This window comes from Camellia sinensis, chromosome 14, assembly GCF_055761805.1.
Source record: "Camellia sinensis isolate YWXY chromosome 14, ASM5576180v1, whole genome shotgun sequence".
Classification (NCBI taxonomy): domain Eukaryota; kingdom Viridiplantae; phylum Streptophyta; class Magnoliopsida; order Ericales; family Theaceae; genus Camellia; species Camellia sinensis.
The window spans coordinates 94,278,243-94,295,698 of record NC_138974.1 but is presented as its reverse complement, the minus strand read 5'-3'; the positions used below and the strand labels follow the sequence as shown (position 1 = coordinate 94,295,698).

General features: G+C 34.9%; 2 pseudogenes; both read right to left on the bottom strand.

Annotated features, from left to right (window-relative positions):
* Positions 1 to 3,910: 3,910 nt before the first annotated feature.
* On the bottom strand, positions 3,911 to 11,231 carry LOC145807196 (cleavage and polyadenylation specificity factor subunit 3-II pseudogene; annotated as a pseudogene).
* Positions 11,232 to 15,007: 3,776 nt separating this feature from the next.
* Positions 15,008 to 16,014, bottom strand: LOC145807704 (cleavage and polyadenylation specificity factor subunit 3-II-like; annotated as a pseudogene).
* Between the last annotated feature and the right edge of the window lie 1,442 nt (positions 16,015 to 17,456).

Genomic DNA, 17,456 nt, shown 5'->3' with positions numbered 1-17,456 from the left:
CAAAAATTAGATGACTACGTGTGCAGTTCAAGTGTTAAATCCATAATTCACATTAACAAGATGTGAATATTAACATTGATACATATAGTTTGAATTGTATCACCCACACAGAGTCTCATTAAGCAAACATTAAAGTAAAGTGAGAGCATCCACATTCTTCACATAATATTAACAAGATATAAACATTTACATTGATACACATATTCTGAATTATATCACCCACACAGAGCCTCATTAAGCAAACATGAAAATAAAATGAGAACATCCACATTCTTTATATAATATTAACACGTGTAAACATTTACATTGATCCATATACTCTGAATTATAGAACATCCACATTCTTCACTAATCTGATGACCTCCCCCTCCACAGGACCACGATGTAAACATTCACATTGATCCATATACTCTGAATTATATCACCCACACAGAGCCTCATTAAGCAAACATGAAAGTAAAATGAGAACATCCACATTCTTCACATAATATTAACAAGATGTAAACATTCACATTGGTACATATACTCTGAATTATATCACCCACACAGAGCCTCATTATAGATACATCAAAGTAAAATGAAAACTACACATTTTTCACATAATCTGAATGACCTCCCATCTACAAGACCACATATGATGCATATAAATGTGTACAAAATAGAGCACCGATCCATATTAATCAAAAACATAAAGTGAACATGTATTCATAACCAAAATGATACTAACCTTAATCATATAATCATACAATCGTCCAGTAACTCAAAAACAACTTATTTGAACTAGTTATACTCCAGAAAATGTGAAAACCGAATACCTTTAAATTCGTCGTCTACACTGGAAAATCACCAAACCAGACTACAACAGCAACATGCAACCCTAGCACATCAAAACCTTGCAACGAGCTTGCAAAATACAAACGTATCCATCTGAATTAGAATGATGATAAAAAGCATAAAGACAGAAACTGCCAAAACTGAATCAACGAAAAAACAGGGAACGTGTTATGTATTAACACAGTGTATATATATATAAGGGCATAATAGTCCAGGTAAAAATATAAAATTAGTAAAATGGACTTTATGGAATAAACAGAAAAGTATATGAGACTAATCAGGTCATAATATTACTTTGTGGACCTAATGGGTTATAACAACTCTAAAATGGATTTATCAATAAAAATCTCTTATAATATACATAGAGTTTTACAAGCAATCCCTCGAGATTAATCATTTTTTTAATTAAAATCTATTTGAAGCCATAAAATTCCATGTAATTTTTTTTTTATCTTTATTCTATTGTATATTTTAATGATAGATCTTTTCAAGAAACATGTTCAAATTCATATAAATTTACATAGGATCTATATAGTTTTACATAAAATCTACTTAGGTTTATAAACTTTTTCATGCAACTGCTCTAGATTTATAGATCTTTGCATGTAATTTGTGATAGTACTTTAAAAGGATTTTTATTGAATAATTCATGCATATTACAATTATCAATCACTTCATTTTAACTTATTATATTTGTAACGCCCCAAATTTCTAGCCCAAATGATAATACAGCAATCATGGCTCTTTCAAGAAAAACCGAATATAAATCTCTAAACTTACATTACATGATACAATAGTTCTTCATGTAACAATACATTAATCCAACAACAAGTAAATAAACAAATAAATACCCCCAAGGGTTTACAAGTTTCCAAGGCTTGAGCCTGGTTACACAAAACGGTTATTCAAAGCCACACAAACACAACCCTTGGCTTACACACAGAGTCACAGCAAAATGAGAACATTGTACTTCTAACATACATACTTCCACGCCCTTATCTTTTCCTGCACAAAAATCCCGTAAGGTGAGCATAAAGCCCAGTAGGAAATCCTTAACAATGTATATACATTTTATACAAGTCTCAAGAGATGAAATGCACATGCCATGCTATGCCCCTTTTTGAAGATAAATCACATTTTCATCTTTTGAAAACCATTTTGCTCAATGATGTCATGCAATTTCAATTGTTCAAAACTTAACAATTTATTTCAAAGGCGGTAAATATGACTCTGGTAATCCCTAGGTCGGTGTCTACAAGTAGACTATACAAGTACTACCAAATTGTCATTTTTACCGGTATTAACCGGAAGGCTCAACACCTATCCGCGCGGGTTTTCGGTCTTTCACCCCGGACTCTCAGGCCAACTTATTCAATATTATCTACACCACCTACTGTAACGCCCCAAAAATTGGGCATGATATATCTACTTATGCAACAAAACCGACCTAATAAACATACACATATATATAGCTACTAATCCATACACCCATTTCCATTAAATCACAAATGCCAAATACATATTGTTCACATCTCAATGCCCCAGTTCTAATCCCAAACATGCATTTTACAACAAGTATGAAATAGAAGCCAAACAGATAATAAGTGCCCTACAGGCTTACAAATTTATCCAAGAATATTCTTGGTTACACAAAAATGGAGTTTTAACTCAACACAAATACAGCTCTGGGCTTACATTCAACAAATAACAATAAAACAAAAATGAAACCTCAGTTCTGAGTTCTCCCAAGTCAATGCTTTAGCGGAGGCATAGCACCTGTACCTGAAATGGTTTCCCTTATAGGGTGAGCCACAGCCCAGTAGAGATATATTACACAACATATGTACAATGACAAGATTAAAGAGGAGTATGCTCATGCCATGCTCATGATAAAACAGTTTATCTTTCTTTTTATAAAGCATGCAATGCTGAGATGCAACAACAAATATAAAATCGTTTCCATTTTAAACCATATCTGTTACATGAATACAGGCCCTATGAATCACTAGGTGAGTGTCTGCAAGTAGGCCTTAATGCACTACCACTATCATTTTTACTAGTAAACTGGAAGGCTCGACACCTAACCGCACGGTTCCACACCCCCTACCCAGATTCACCAAGTATTCATCTTTTCGCAAATAGATACATTTCCAAACATTTCTCAAAAATAAATACATTTCCAATGAAATGAATGTAATGCAATGTCCAATGCAACAAATGACGAATGTGGTTCAATTTACCTAAGTCTCATGCATTTCTACAACAATCATGGTTATCCTCCACCGATAGCCCAAAACAAATATTTCTAAATAGATATTTAAACAATTAAATTCCAAAAATTCCGATAAACACAATCTGTTCCACATCTCACCAAATATGAACAACTACTCTAGTTTTCATATCACAATCACGTCAAGTAACCTCTCAAGGTCCATTTCTAACCGTGTCGGTTTTATTCCAACAGAAACATTAAGCAAAATAATATTGTTAATGCCCAAGAAAATATCATTTTTGTTTCCAAACTCATTCTCCAAGCATTATTCAACTATGACATCATATTTTGATCAAAAGCCCCCAAAATTAAATGTAATTCTTTTGTTTTCTTTAAAAATGCTCTTTTGGTCACGAACCGGTAAAAAATTCAAAACCAATCGAGTCGACATCCGTTTTTGTTCAAATTTAAAACATAGCTCTTTCATAACCTTAAAAGCATATTCCAAGTTTACACTTTCACAATTTGGGCATCAACTCTTTATTTTTCTCAAAATTTTCTTTTTAAGCAAATAAATCATAAATTTTTCAAAAATTTTAATTAAATTATATACAACTCTAAACTCCATATAATCAAGTAAAAGTGCATAAAGAAGTGTAGAAAAAATCCCTACCTCAAGTTAGAAGAGGAAACAAGAAAAAATCCAAATTTTCGATTTTGTCGCATTTTGATCTCCACGGATCAAAATGTTACTCTCACCAAGCTCTTCACTTTGGCCTCAAGAACTAGGGTCTAAAACCAACTGCTTTGATTAAATTTCGCTCTCTATGGTCTTTGGTGGATTCTCGACAATGCTCAGCCCATCTTCAGAAGCAATCACCTGGGAGTGTAACAAGATTTGCTTCATATGGAGCCCATTGTTTGAAAACTTCAAGTGAAAAACCACCACTGATCATCCCTTTTTACTAGTCCAGTTGATGAGCATTTTATCATACATATTAGCTTGAATGGTCAAACCTGTTGAGAAGTAAATAGGAACCTTATGATCCATGCGCTCCTAATAATCATCCAACAGTATGTAGAGTTCCTGAGCTTTTCCAATAGAAAATGTAGGAATGAGCACCTTTCCTCCACTAGCAACCAATTTATGAACAGCTTTAAGAAATTCCCTCTCACGAGCATATTTTGAATCACGAACAGTTGTTGCATATGTTGACTCTATTATAACGAGGTCCAACCGTAGTCGATCAATTTGAGCAGCTCCAAGATGTCTATCTGGTGTCATATTATAGTCCCCTGTGTACACTATAGCAGCATCTCCTACTTTTGCACAAATCATTGCAGCTCCAAGAACATGTCCAGCATGGTAGGCACGGATCTGAAGGTCTTTATCAACCTGTACAGTCTGTTTCAGATCCACAGCTGTAACTTTCTTCATGCATTGCACAATGTTCTCAGAGGTGAACTGCTCTTCTTCTCCCCTTTGATCAACCATCACTCGCCGATAATCCTCCAGCATCAATGGAGCCAAAGCTTTTGTTGGGTACATCATGTAAATGGGTCCATCATATCCACAAACTTCAGTGAAGTATGGAAGAGCTCTGATATGATCCATATGAAAATAGGTAATGAAGATGCAGGATAGAGCATTGTCGAAGTCACCGGATTTAGAGATGAGAGAGAAATCGGGGTATCGGCGGTGATCAAGATAACCCATGTACATACCACAGTCAAACATTATCCTCTTCCCGTTGATCGAAACCACCACACAGCTCTTCCCTACTTCTTTCCCTGCGCTTCGCTTTCTCTCTCTCTCTCTCTCTCTCTCTAGGAAATATTCTTTACACCCTTTGAACCCCACTCCAACACTCACTTCTGTAATAACCCAGAATTTTTTTTTTAAATAGTCAGTGCATAATTTAATTGAACAAATTTTTGGATTTGGAGTGCTGTGTAAAATTCTGTGCAAAAACAGTTCAGTTTTGTATTTTTTAAAAATAGTAACCAATCTCAGAAAATTATCATATTTTATTATGTTGCTTCCATATGAGTCTAGCATGTTGGATAAAAATTTCAGAATTAAATAAGTATTTATTTTATGAAAATTCGCGGACTGATTGGTGTTCAGTTTAATTTATAGTAGAATTTTTTTTTATTAAATTTTGAATGTTTAGACCATGACTTGAGATAAAATTTGTTGGGTCTATTTTGGTATATAATTGGACCATGTTTGACTTATGAGTGAGGCCCATGATTTAGATTTAATTTAATTGAGTTTGGTTAATGACTCATGTTTAAATGTTTGGTTCTTTTTAATTAGATGATTGGTAGTAATCACCTTGGGAGTTGTTATTATTTATTATATAGAATTATAATAAATATTTGATAGTTGATTTTATGGTGTGTACCATATGGTGAAAAAATATTATATATTTTATAAATTATAAAATTAGGTATATTTTTGGTAGTGAGTAAAATATAATATTTTTGGGGTGTACAAAAATATTATATTTTGTGATGAGAAAAATTATATCATTTTATAATTTATATTATAAAATTTTGAGATATTTCATAATATATTTTATATTAATTTTTTTTTTTTTTAATGTTAAAGTGTGTGAGGAGCCATGTGGGATTGTCCCCCACACCCCTCTCTTCCCTTTTCCCCATCAGACTACTTTCTTTCTCTTCTCTTCTTTTCTTTTCTTTTTCCTTGGCCTTCTTTTGAGCAGAGAGCTGCGTCTCTCTCTCTCTCTCTAGCCTCCATTGTTGGTCAACTTTTAAGCTTCGAGTGTGAGTTCTTAGAGTGAGATTTTGCAAGAGTGTTGTAAATAAAAGTCGGAGAGCTCGTCGTAATCTTCGCAATGGAAGTCTCGGATTCATGATCGGGCAAGATTTTCTTTCTAGATCTGCTTTTCTTCATTATTTGAGATAAGGACTTTTTTTATATTTTTACATTAAAGTTATGTTAAGGTTATTTAGAGAAAATATATCATTATAAGAGGTGTTGCATATAGATATATTTTCAGATTTTTGTTTGGTAATTTTTGGAAGAAAATTATGTTGAAATGTTAAAAATGTTGGTATTTTGAGATTGATTTTGGAAAAATCATTTTGTGTTGTTAATTTTGTAAAAGAAATCCAAAAATAAAATTTAACAGTTGTATGGATTGTGTCTACATCATATTATTATTAGATAATTTATTTTGAGAAATATAAAGTTGAATTTTTTTTATCTTTGATTTGGAATTTATTTTTTAGAAAAATAAATTAATGTTGAGGAATATGGAGTAAATGCTTAAGTAGGGATTATAGAGTTGTTTTGGGATTAAAAACTCTAAAAGTATTATATTCATGATATTTTATTAAAGATGATATGTTGATGATTAAGTTGTGTTCATTTTTACGAAAATAAAAATGTAAAATGTGGACTTTCAAACCCATAACCTTGAAGATGTTACTATTGGGCATATTTCATAATTGTTGATGTAAATATCATGTTGGTTAAGTAATTTTAGAAAAAAGTTGTGAAATTGTTATTGGTAGAGAATTTGGTAAAAATATTACCTTTTTAAATAGCTTGGTATGAAAAATGGTTTAGTTGAAATATAGTTATGTTTGAGGGATGAGGCATGTGAAGTTAGGTTTGGTATTATTAATTTGAAAATTTTGGAATATAATAAATTTACTAATTTAGTGGATTAAATTAGTTTTGGCTAAAGGTTATATCCATTATGGTTAAAAGTGTGTTATTAAAATTATACCATAACTTTTGACATAGTAGGATGGAAATAGTAATATTTAATAAGTAGGGATTTTCTACACTCTAATATGGTTTTTAGCTTACTTATTTACTATTGTGTGTAGATGATGAGATTTGGTTATGGTTTGGACGAATCTAGGAATTGGGTGTGGAATGTAAAAAGGGATTTTGATGAATATGAGGTACATGAGTATGAAGCTTGAATATATGAACATGTTGTGCCAAAATAGTTGATTTTGGTTAATTGGGTTGATATTTGGAAAGAGGGGGATTTTGCCCTAATTTTGATTAAATCATTATTTTGCATAAATAATTAGAATTAACGTTGAAAATGTTAAATTGGAAGGTTATGGTTATAAATGGTGATATTGGATATGAAATATCTCACCTATGTAAGTTTTGAATAAAATATTTATTTTGAGATTGAACATCTCTTTAGAAATAATGGTATTAGGCTATCGGTGGAGGATAGCTATGATTATTGTAGAAATTGCTTGAGGATTAGGCGATTTAATGCTAATCCATTGTTGGTGTCATTGTATATGACCATGTTATAAATACATTGTATATGTATGTTTATTGGGAGGAGAAAGGGGATGTACTCCATATATGACTATGTTATAAATACATTGTATATGTATGTTTATTGGGAGGAAAAAGGGGATGTACTCCTTATGTGATTATGTTTATAAATACATTACAAATGTATATTTGTTTGGGAGGAGAAACGGGATGGACTCCATTTTAAAGCAAGTTGGCCAGAGTGTCTTGGGTGAAAGACTTGAAATTTCATATATGAATGGATGCCGGTTCCTTCGGATGAAATATCCGTAAAATGGCAGGATTGAAGTGTTATGTGTGTTTTGCATAGTTAGAAAACCATTGAGTTGTAGTCTTATTTTGGTTGTTGAAAGATAAAGAATTTAACTCATGAATTGAATAGCATATATGAACTGGAAATGAATTGAAGAAAAATGGAAAAGATTGGTCTTAGTGGCATATGAATACACAGGTCTTGGATTTAAAAGATTATGTAATAAAATCATATGGTTTTGACATGATATGATTTCACATATATGTATAAGTATCTTTGTCCCCGCATATCTTTTAATGTTTTAATATGAGATTGTTCGGTAGGCTTTGCTCACCCCCTGCTTGTACATGTGTACAGGGAATGCTTTTCGGATTTGAAGATCAAACAATGGGTTTTACCATTTCATAAGTGTAATGTAGTGATGGATTGTACTACTTCATTTGTTGTTTGGCCGAGTGCTTTTTTTTTTTTTTTTTTTGTAAAGAGTAGTGTCCTCTCTTTTATTGTAAGCCTAAGGGCATTTCTTTTATTTGTATGTAAATGTCATTGTTGCATAATGAGAGGGAATATGTATATTTAATTATTTATCATTTCATCCAAGGATGAAATGTTATTTGTAAATGGACTTAATTAATGAATATTGGTAAGGTTATCTGAGTAATAAAATACAGGGAATGACAACATGGTATCAGAGCGAACCAGGTTTGAATATCTTGGCTCGTGGGAAGTGGTTTTGACCACAGTTGGATTTACCTCGGGATTATGAGCGACGTTTGCATTCTATGTGATAACATGCTTATATGCCAAGATGTTATATGTTTATGTGGGCATGGCGTTGAGTCTTGAGGTTGTTGTGTCGGTTCCAGAAATTTTCGTAGAAATCTCATTGGAAATGCGCCTGATCAACATGATTTCTAATTAGAGGTTTAAAAGGATTTCTAGGATGACTAACCATCTTCGTAGGAACAACCCGTTATTTGTTTTGTGGTTATGTGATTTTATGCTACTTGATGTGCATATGTTGAGTTTCATGTTGGAACATGAGAATGTACCTTAATGGGAGGTATTGGTGCTAAATGCTATAAATGGTATATGTATGACTTGCATGATTGTGAAATTGTTCTATTTACTTGGGTATGTGTGGAGTTATTTCTGAAGCTTGGGTTGTATACCCTTGTGTGTATTTGGGAAAAGGCGTGGCCTTGACGTGATAAAGATTATAAATAGTGGTAAGGGGTATATTTCCCAAGAGAGATTGATTGTTTTGAGATTTGGTTGTAAAATCTATAAAGTGCAAACTAAGTAAGGTTTAAAGATGAGATTTGAAACGGACAATATTCATGATTGTTGTTACCTATACTTATTTAATTGTTTTGTCCCTAGTTGTCAAGGAAGGGAGTGTCCAGCACTCGTTGGTAAAAGAATTATCTTGGAGGGAATGAGTAGTATTTTGATCCATGGTTATGTTTTCTTTTGGGATTATCTTATGCCCGGTTGGCTAGTCTAGCGGTTTCCAAATGGAGTCTTGGAATGACCCTACAAGCGTGATAGTTTGGCGGCGTAATCTAGATTTTAGATTGTTTTGGCCGTATGTAAATTGGGTAGCTTCGAGAAGTAGGCTCTCTTTTCCTTGCAATTGGGTGAGTTTGAATGAATTATGAGTTTGTTTGCTAAACCTTGGAGGGTGTTTCCTTATACTTAATGCGTGATAAGTCCTAAAAGAGAAGTAGGACCTCTTGTTGGTTGGCCAAGGGAATAACACTGTTGTTTTAAGTATCCCGTGGGATATGTTAGCCGAATCATGGTTGCATTCAGGGTGGACTTTGTGAGTCACTAGAGTTTGTGTTGTAACTCGAAGTAAATGTCTCAGAAGTTTAGTAGAATTAGCTTTTAGCTTAAGGGCCATATATAGTCTGGGTGTTTACCTAGTTGTATTAAGTATTGCTTAGACTTAAGATATACTGTTGAGACCATTTTGTAAACTCCACATCGGAGTGGAACCTTAATGTTGATTTGTAGTCTTTGTTGATGAAAATGCTAATTCGTTGCCCGAATATATTTTATTCCGTTTGGGTAATGGGGTGTGGCATCACCCTAATGTGATAAAGTATTGTTTGTCTTGTGATGGTTGACGGTCACTATTGGAGTTGGTGGTTAGTACTTTTGAAGAGGTATTGCTTTGTCTTGTTAGGGTCTCGGAGTAATAATAGTTGTTTTGGCATTGGGATGCATTGTGCATTAGGCGATGGAGATAGTTCGTTGAAGTTAGGTTATCACCAAAAAGGTATGATGTCTTAGTATTCTAAGGAGTTGTTTTGCCAAAATTCTTGTTATACTTAAAGAATTAGATCCTCTTTTGTTGTCATTGGGTTATCAATGTGGATAGAAGAACCACTTAATGATTTATACTAGTAAGGGTTTTCATAACCAATTATTGTGCTATTATAATGGTATGGTTTGTTACCGATGTGACTTGTTGAGGCTCCTTAAAAAAATTTCATCCTCGAAATTTAAACTAGATAACCTCACTGAATCAAAAACAATTATGACCGTAGAAACATAATCATGGCATGATAGCACAACCTTCCCATTAAACATAACAAAGTCACCCTACTGCCACCCACAAACTCCCTCAGGTACTTATCAATGCATCAAAAAAATTTCTTTGACTATTACATGAGCCTCAACGAGTCACATTGGTAACGAACCAAACCATTACTTTTGCATAACAATTGATTATAAATACTCTTACTAGTATAAACCATTAAGTGACTCTTCTATTCACATTGATAACCCAAAACAACAAAATAGGATTTAATTCCTCAAACATGGCAAAAATTTTGGCAAAATGACTCCTCAGAATACTAAGACACCATACCTTATTGGTTGATAACCCAATTTCAACGAACTATCTCCATCGCCTAATGCACGATGTATCCCAAGGCCAAAATAACTATCACTGCTCCGAGACCTTGACAAAATGAAATAATAACTCTTCAAAAGCACTAACCGCCAACTCAAATAGTAACCGTCAACCATCACAAAACAGATAATACCTTAACAACACTATTCTACATCACACTAATATTACGATAACCCACGAGATCAAATCCAAATTAAACAACTCTTACTATACTAACTCACTTATTGACAAGTATTAATACTTCTCTTTAGGCCAGTTAACAGAATAGTCTACCTCTCACTCTAGAATTATACAAAACCAATCACAATAAGACACATATAAAAATTAACACTGAAACAGTACTAAAATTCCCAAATAGTTAATAAATAGATTAACCTCAAATTATAATAAAACCTCCCCAAAGAAAATTCAATGTACATCCTAATATCAAAATAACATTTCTATCACAACTCTCAAACATCGATAAAAAGTCTCGATACTTCTTACGGACTTCAGCCTCACATTCCCAAGTCGCTTCCTCAGCCCCGTGGTGTCTCCACAACATTTTCACCAAGGGACAAATACGAACAAAAGATACACAGACACATTTGGAGAATATGCCATTACTGACAAGGAATATTCTGTCTATGGACGTCAGCGAGCACATGCCGTTACTAGGACGGAATCTTCCGTAAGGTGACGTCATCGCGCGTAAGCAAAACATGCAAAAAGGAAATAAAACACTAATGCAGGGATACAGGGTTTCGAACCCCCGACCTCAGGCTTCGTCCCTTGGTCCCTCAACCACAGAGCCAAACCACTAAACCCAAGTCACTCTTGTGACAAAAATAGTCGAATAAATGTATATAAAGCGTATATATACAATATTGATACATATATGTATACAACTTTCCCGCTTCTCTCCATTCCTTTGAAAAATGCGTCTGACACGCGACCTTGCTTTTGCGTCAGTTGGCCGACAAAAGCAGACCTCCTCAATTTGTAAGCTCGCCTCGACTCTCTCTCCCTCTTTGTCTTCTTCTCTTCCGTCTTTTTTTTCGTCGACTGGCCAACAAAAGTTACCCCCTCAATTCTCTTCTATCTCCTTTTTCTTCTTTTGTGCCTCAACTCCCTCTCTCTCTCTCTCTCTCTCTCTCTCTCTCTCTCCCTCTTTGTCTTCTTCATCACTCTCTTTCGTTTACTTAATCATTCTTTTCCCCTCATTCTTCCTCATTTCCCTTGAGAGAGACAAAACATCGAAACTGAGCGGAGGAGAAAAGTTGTCCCAAAACTCAGTCTATTCTCTGCTATTCCTCTGACTCTCATTTCTTTCTCTTTACACTTCTCACTACATATGGCCTCATCTCGTCCTTTCACTCTCTTTCCGAACCTCAATGATCCAAGCTCTCCTGGACCGAGTGTCCCTGCTCCCACTCTTCCTAACCTCCCTGGACCGAGTGCCTCTGCTCCTACCCTTCTTAACCATCCTGAACAGAGTGCCCCTGCTCCTACTCTTCTTAACTTTCCCATGATGTCAGTTGAGCAAATCATGGCTGCTCAATCTGGCATTGAGGCCAACCACTTCATATTGAGATCTTGCATGGAGACAGTGACTGCGATTACCAAATTATCTCACCGGCTGCAGAATAAGACCAGTGAAGTACAACAGTTAAATGCCCAACTTTCTTTGCTCCATCACATGTACAAAGATGCGCGAGCAGAGATTTGCGCATTGAAGGCCAAGAACAAAGAGTTGAAACGGAAGACCACCGTCATGACCCGATTCGGAGCACCTTTGTACTTCGCCTTTGACAACCAACAGGGAGTCAACTCCCTCGGCGGTCCTGTACGCACTGAGGCAGGGCTTTCAAGGGTCATCCAAGATGACAAAAAAAGGAAGAGCTCGGCGGGAAAGTCGAGTAACTGAAGTCGGCATATGGTTGTTATCAAAACATGATCCCTCTTTTTTTTCTTTTTCTTTTTTGTTGTCTCCGTAATCGGGGATGTCATCTCCTGACTTCAATAAAATCAGTTTCTTTTCTTTTTTTTTTGGCACATCAATGGCGTAGCTGGCATAACACTTTGAGCTCGAAAACAATTTTGTTTGGCTAAATTTGAGAATGATTGAATTTTGAACTCTGAACTGGATATTGATTTCATACTGACCTGAATCAAAATCATGGCTTAACGAAAGAAAAACGAAACAAGACAATCCAAACACACTTATATACATTGACCGGTATTAACGAAAGAAAAACCGTATAAAATCAATATATTGGCAATAGAATTACAGAACAAGAAGGTACTTCTCACAACCGAGGTGCTTACACTAACTCTGGCGTGGTAACAGCATACACATGCCCAGTAGGTCTCTGATCTACCTGTTCCCCTCCTCCTGTGCCGGAATCTCATTCGGTATTGGCATCTCGTGTCTCCTGGGCCAACCATGCCTACCACTCCCCCTTCCACGTCCTAACATCCTAATAAAGGTAACACTTGAGATTGGCACAATCACAATTGTGCCGAAGCTAACTCAATCACGTCCTAAGGCAATAGACGACAGTTAATTCATTCCACATAAGCACATAGTCACATAAGCACATATAGATTTTCTTTCTAGATAATGATTGTCCCATGACATTACTAGAGTTCCAATCGGAAATAGCAGTGATCAAGTGCTCTTCTGACTGGACTTCCAGGAACTCACAGACTTAATCAACATCTCAGAAATCAAACCACATACCCATATAATCACATAAACGTGTTATCACATAGCACTTCATCATACAAATATCTCTATCAAGCGAGATAAACCCACTGTGGTACTAACCACTACCCACGTACCCAAAGTATTCGAACTCGGTACGCTTTGATACCAAGTTGTAACGCCCCAAAAATTGGGCATGATATATCTATTTATGCAACAAAACCCACCTAATAGACAAGCACATATATATAGCTACTAATCCATACACCCATTTCCATTAAATCACAAATGCCAAATACATATTGTTCACATCTCAATGCCCCAGTTCTAATCCTAAACATGCATTTTACAACAAGTATGAAATAGAAGCCAAACAGATAATAAGTGCTCTACAGGCTTACAAATTTATCTAAGAATATTCTTGGTTACACAAAAATGGAGTTTCAACTCAACACAAATACAGCCCTGGGCATACATTCAACAAATAACAATAAAACAAAAATGAAGCCTCGGTTCTGAGTTCTCTCAAGTCAATGCCTTAGCGGAGGCATAGCACTTGTACCTGAAATGGTTTCCCTTATAGGGTAAGCCACAGCCCAGTAGAGATATACTACACAACATATGAACAATGACAAGACTAAAGAGGAGTATGCTCATGCCATGCTCATGATAAAACAGTTTATCTCTCTTTTTATAAAGCATGCAATGCTGAGATGCAACAACAAATATAAAATCATTTCCATTTTAAACCATATCTGTTACATGAATACGGGTCCTGTGAATCTCTAGGTGAGTGTCTACAAGTAGGCCCTAATGCACTACCACTATCATTTTTACTAGTAAACTAGAAGGCTCAACACCTAACCACACGGTTCCATACCCCCTACCCAGATTCACCAAGTATTCATCTTTTCGCAAATAGATACATTTCCAAACATTTCTCAAAAATAAATATATTTCCAATGAAATGAATGTAATGCAATGTCCAATGCAACAAATGAGGAATGTAATTTAATTTACCTAAGTCTCATGCATTTCTACAACAATCATGGCTATCCTCTACTGATAGCCCAAAACAGATATTTCTAAATAGATATTTAAACAATTAAATTCTAAAAATTCTGATAAATACAATCTATTCCACATCTCACCAAATATGAACAGCTACACTAGTTTTCATATCACAATCACGTCCAGTAACCTCTCAAGGTCCATTTCTAACCGTGTCGGTTTTATTCCAATAGATACATTAAGCAAAATAATATTGTTAATGCCCAAGAAAATATCATTTTTGTTTCCAAACTCATTCTCCAAGCATTATTCAACTATGACATCCTATTTTGATCAAAAGCCCCCAAAATTAAATGTAATTCTTTTGTTTTCTTTAAAAATGCTCTTTTGGTCACGAACCGGTAAAAATTTCAAAACCAATCGAGTCAAAGTCCATTTTTGTTCAAATTTAAAACATGGCTCTTTCATAACCTTACAAACATATTCCGAGTTTACACTTTCGCAATTTGGACATCAACTCTTTATATTTCTCAAAATTTCCCTTTTAAGCAAATAAATCACAAATTTTTCAAAAATTCTAATTAAATTATATACAACTCTAAACTCCATATAATCAAGTAAAAGTGCATAAAGAAGTGTAGGAAAAATCCCTACCTCAAGCTAGAAGAGGAAACAAGAAAAAATCTAAATTTTCAATTTTGTCACATTTTGATCTCCACGAATCAAAATGTTGCTCTCACCAAGCTCTTCACTTTGGCCTCAAGAACTAGGGTCTAAAACCGATTGCTTCGATTAAATTCCGCTCTCTGCATTCTTTGGTGGATTCTCTACAATGCTCAGCCCATCTTCAGAAGCAATCACCTGGGAATGTAACAAGATTTGCATCATATGGAGCCCATTGTTTGAAAACTTCAAGTGAAAAACCACCACTGATCATCCCTTTTTACTAGTCCAGTTGATGAGCATTTTATAATACATATTAGCTTGAATGGTCAAACCTGCTGAGAAGTAAATAGGAACCTTAAGATCCATGCGCTCCCAGTAATGATCCAACAGTATGCAAAGTTCCTGAGCTCTTCCAAGAGCAAATGTAGGAATGAGCACCTTTTCCTCCACTAGCCACGCATTTATGAACAGCTTTAAGAAGTTCCCTCTTACGAGCATATTTTGAATCACGAACAGTTATTGCATATGTTGACTCTATCATAACGAGGTCCAACCATAGTCGATCATTTTGAGCAGCTCCAAGATGTCTATCCGGTGTCATATTATAGTCCCTTATGTACGCTATAGCAACATCTCCTACTTTTGCATAAATCATTGCAGCTCCAAGAACATGTCCAACATGGTAGGCATAGATCTGAAGGTCTTTATCAACCTGTACAGTCTATTTTAGATCCACAGCTATAACTTTCTTCATGCATTGCACAATGTTCTCAGAGGTGAACTGCTCTTCTTCTCCCCTTCGATCAACCATCACCTGCCGATAATCCTTCAGCACCAATGGAGCCAAAGCTTTTGTTGGGTACGTCATGTAAACGGGTCCACCATACCCACAAACTTCAATGAAGTATGGAAGAGCTCCAATATGATCCATATGAAAATGGGTAATGACGATGCAGGATAGAGCATTGTCGAAGTCACCGGATTTAGAGATGAGAGAGAAATCAGGGTATCGGCAATGATTGAGATAACCCATGTGCATACCACAATCAAACATTATCCTCTTCCCATTGATCAAAACCACCAAGCAGCTCTTCCCCATTTCTTGCCCTGCGCTTCACTTTCTCTCTCTCTTTCTCTCTCTCTATAGGAAATATTCCTTACATCCTTTGAACCCCACTCCAGCACTCACTTCTCTCTTTTGTAAAGAAATAACCTCCACTACCTTGCTAACCATGCATGTTCCCTATATAATTGTATTCCACCACACAAAAAAAAAAAAAAAAAAAAAAAAAAATCATCATCCTATCTTCTACCACAAAAACCATCATCAGAATATATTCCCTTCCTTTAATTTATTTATTATTATTATTATTATTTATTTTTTTTTTTTGAGTCATTACACCTATTAAGACTTACCAACGTATTTACCCCAAAACCATTCCATGAAAACTTGATTCTCAATATTCTTTTCTCAATGCAAGTTTTCAAATCAACTTTCAAAGTTTAATGTAATCAAATGAATTGATATACCAATTTCACAAGATGAATATAAATACTTTTATTCCAATTCATCATCCAAGGAATAACACAATTCATTCTTCTCAAGTATCCTCAACAATTAGTTATTTCAAGACTATTTCAACGTTTTGAACAATAATTTCCAAAATGAACAACAATCCTAATATTCCCTGAAATTCATCATTTATATAAATATAAATAAGAAATTTTCCAAATATCCATTTATTTTGACACACAAAATAAATATAACAATATCATTCATGGATTTTCAGTCTTCTAAAAAAATCTCCAAATTCTAGGTTTTCTCACCAAAACTATACAACTCAAATCTTTTGAAAGAAAACTTTTCAAAATCATCTTTTCTTCAATCGACGAAGATCAAAACCCATATGATCATTTTAAAAGAATAAGAGACAAACCCACTTTCAAAATCACTCAACTTCTCGAATCAATAATCAATTTTCAAAGCTATCGAAAGATGATTTCGAAAATCATCTCGATCTTGCAAAAATATATATATATATAACTCTAAGAAAAGCCCTACCTCAAGTTTTGAAGAAGAAATGAGACGAAACTCTCAAAATCAATGGTGTCGAAACTTGATCTTCACCACACACAATGAAGCCCTCGAGAAGTTAACCAACTTTAATGAAGAACCTATGGCAGAACTGTAACAACCCACATTTATGTCTTAGTCATGTTCATGAACATTGGTATGATTATGACTCGTTAAGCTTGCATTTGCATGTTTATGACTTGTTTTGCCTAAGTAAGGTCCATGCCTTGTTTTGTGGTTATGTGAATTGCCTAAGTGTTGTGTGCATGCTTGTTTCCTTCCTTGGTGTCTCAAGCCTAAGTTATGTTAAGCCTAGGTCATGCCAAGCCTAGGTCATGTTACGCCTAGATCATTTCAAGCCGAGGTCATCCTCAGTCTAGAAGTATCTTGGAACCCCTTTGTTTGACCTCCACATTCGCCCTGACATATTGGCCGAGATGTCATTATCTAGGCCGAGGTGTGAATCACCAAGG